This window comes from Contarinia nasturtii, unplaced genomic scaffold (assembly GCF_009176525.2).
Source record: "Contarinia nasturtii isolate CC-2019 unplaced genomic scaffold, AAFC_CNas_1.1 Cnas_scaffold_129, whole genome shotgun sequence".
NCBI classification, from domain to species: Eukaryota; Metazoa; Arthropoda; class Insecta; order Diptera; family Cecidomyiidae; genus Contarinia; species Contarinia nasturtii.
The window spans coordinates 12,869,665-12,873,597 of NW_022197486.1; positions in this window are offsets into that span (position 1 = coordinate 12,869,665).

Here is a 3,933-nt window from a genome sequence, read left to right on the forward strand (position 1 = left end):
TCGGCTTAATCTGAAAACGTCCCAAAAAAGCCAGTCAGTAATTTTCCACAAGGGCTGTTTACCTGATTACCCAAGTCCCATTTGGAATTAAAGGATCGAGTACTATCTGTCAAAATATTTCCCCCTATGCCAAGCGAAATTAATTCGATATACGGCGCTGATGTAAATGTCACTCTGTCATTTCACAATAATACTTTTTTGGCTTGACAATATATAAGCTCTTCATTTAAAATGCATACACATTCATAATTATTGAATCGTTGAAAAAAAAACATGTCATAAAATATTTTTCTAACATTTTTCATTAAAAAATTTATTAAAATTTTTTTTTATAAAAAAATTAATTTGTTTATAAATTACAATAATTTCAACAAAAAATGTTTCATCGATTAAATAAGAATCCAATGTAAATAGTAATGACAATGCGACACCTACCGTAAAAATGCAAAAAGAAATTTAGTTGGTCTCCATTGTAGCATTTTTGTCCACCATGACAGCATCTTCGTTTTACTTGACCAATCACAGAGAAGCAAAACGAAGATGCTGTTATGGCGGACCAAAATGTTACAATTCCAAATAAGTTTCCTTTTCTATTTTAACGGTAGGTGTCGCATTGGTATTACTTTTTACATTAGATTCTTGTTCAATCTATGAAAAAAATTGAAATTATTGTTATTTTTAAACAAATATATTTAAAATATAGAGAATTTTTATGATAAACGTAAAAAGAATATTTTATGATATGTTTCTTTTTTTTACTCGACCGTTCAAAAATTATGCATGTTGAATGAAGAGCTTATATATTGTCAAGCCAAAAAATGTATCATTGTGGAATGACATAGAGTGACATTTAAATCAGCGCCGTATATCGGATTTATTTCGCTTAGCAAAGGGGGAAACGTCGTACTCGCTCCTTTAAAAGTATATTTCAGATTAGATTTGAGATTAATCTAGATTTATCTCGATCTGAGATAAATATAAAAGCTTAGATACACTGAGATCAAAAATCTAAGATTTTGATCTCAAATCTGATCTAGATAAAAAAAAATGATGTAAAAAAAACACTGCAATTTGTTACTCTATTAGTTTCGTGATTGAGATTGAAATTCGGCCACGTTTGACCATTTTTTTTTATTTAGGCTTATTGGCTAAGAAGTCTCTTCGCGAAATTTTGAATGAAAGCAAAAAAAATGATGCAGAATTATAGTACACATTTTTATAATTTCGGCCATTCTCCACTTGTATCTAATTAACATTCAAAGCTTCAGCCCAATAAAAGCTGTTCACAAATGTAGAATAAATGCGAGTGGAGCAGGTCATATAAAAATGGCACAAAAAACTGTTATAATTTCACAGTCATTCTTATCCATAAAAATTAATTTTGGGCCAATTTTTTGCTCATTACATATCCGCCAAATGTCGTATGGAAAAGCTAAAGTCATATTTATGAGTCACAAATTAATCACTAAAATTCTGCATCATTAGATTTTCATTTTTTACTTTCATGCAAAATTTCGCGAAAAATTTACGCCTACAATAGGCCTAAATAAAAAAAATGGTCAAAAGTGGCCGAATTTCAATCCCAATCGCAGAGTCACAAATTAGTCACTAAATCCCTAGATAGTTTGTATGTTTATCGCAAAAAGTGTCCAGGCTGTATAGAGGGAGCGCAAAAATCATGCATGAATTGCATAGTAATCAGTGTCAATAAGACGAAAATTTTTATGAAGGCAATGGTTTAAAATCGATTGACGTAATATCCAAAGTGGAAGAAGAGAGCGAGCGACAGAGGTACTGAGTACTTTGGCACGTTTCACAAACTCATATTAACTAAAATTTAAATAGATTTAGCCATTGAGTCAAAGTCAAAGTGCATTCTTGACTCAGAATGGGAGAAAGGTGTGAAAATGAAGTCAATCGTGTCAAGTAGATGTAACTATATTGAATGTATAAAGTGTATTCATAACATGAACTTGCTTATTTTCATATCCTTATTGCCGATTCAGCAAAACAGTATAGCCCATTTGATCTGGCTCTATTCCGTGTGTATAAATAGGCAAAAGCATATAAAATAGCAATAAGCAACAAGTAAACTCATTTTTCTCATCTAATCAATGGCATTATAATGGTATGCCGAATAAAATAATAATTTACATTTGGCGAAATGAAAAAATGATTTTTTTTTTCATTCAACACAAATACGTATGCGAATAAGACACATGTTGTACGCATTAAAACAGTGTCAACATGGCTCTATGCAAGATTGAGATAACGATTTTTTTTTTCATTTTCTATTTTTATGTGTCGAAAAGTTTCGTCAAATCATCTGCCATCGACGAGGGCAGACATATCAAAATGAACATAAGAGTGATTTCAAGTCACATAATGTGGTCATGAAATGTATGCGTATTCCACGCAATCGACAATAATATTCACAGCAAAGATACGAAAACAGAAGCACGAACAATCTCATGCGATATTGAAATGGAATGTGATGAAAAAATCAGCGAGTATGTGGGAATAGCTGGCGAATTCAAATAGACTATATGATGGTTTGTCTATGCCATTTTACGATGAAATCGTCAAAAATGTGAAAATAAAGTGAAATTGACGAAAGAAATTAGAGTACAAGAATAGAGAACGTGAGCAAGGGAAATGGTGAACAACAACAGTTACGTGTAAATCAGGCATGCTTGAATTCAGTTGCGCGGATTTTTTTCTTCTTTCAAAAATAGAGCGGGGTATTAAGAGAAAATGGTTATACTGTTGTAGTAGATTATTTTGGCGAATGTGTTTCTTTTTTCTCGAAAATATTCCATACATACAATAGATGAAGTGTGAGTTGTTTTGATTATTAGTGATGGTGGGATGCAGGCATTTATTACGGTTTTCAAGGTCATAAATCATTGTTATTTAGAAATCGTTGAGTTATCATCAACAAATTTTCACACATATAAAGGCCAATTCACGATTATTAAGCTCTTTTTTCATCCATTTCCATACATTATACTTCGCCCTCAATCTACTTCAGATGAATGATTCACTAAAATAGCAATACACCATATTAGCCTAACGGCATACATCAAAAGAAATGTATTTAATGTTGGTTTCTTTTTTCTTCGTCTTCTCATTGCTTCAGGCACTTCAAATATATATACTTTATTTTTTTTTTTATGAAAATAACAAAATAAATATTCTTGTAGTTTTAGAAAAGGGAGGTGGAAAATAAGTATACACCATTCGATCATTGTTGGAATGGAAAAAAAGACGTATGAATTATTTGGGTGTTATCATAATCAAACCTATATTCGTTGATTTATCACACATCTGTGAGTAAAGTTTGTGCGTGTGTGCTGAAAAAAAACTTCAAAAATACACAGTTGATGATTATAGGGAAGTTTATTGCATATATGCTGCTAACACTGCACACGAGTCTTTGTGCTATGTTGTTGAACCATACAGTTGAGCGTTTGAGACTCACGCAATATTATATTATTGAGTACACCGTTGTTTTGCTTTCATTGTGCCAAAATCGCTTGCATGTGAGTGGCGTGACGATGCCAACGCAATAAAATTATCATACCCGACAGAAACTGTGAACTTGAAATGCATGCGAAATTGTCATCATATCCGAATATATATTATGTAAATCTAAAAAAAAATAGCGCTATGAAAAGAGATTGCCAATTTTGGCATTACAATGCATAAAAATTGAAATTTCAAGATTTTCCGGGGTTTTTGTAGGCCTACACTCTCCAGCAAGTCACTTTCGAGTATCTTATTGAAACCTATACCATTTTTTTGTGCATAATTTGTGCGAATTTGTGCATGCATTTTTAGAATTTGTGCATAAATGGTTGATGAGTTATTCAGCTTTATATTTTGTGGTGAATTTCGGTTTTGGATGCAATTCAACATTTTTCTATGGCCAAA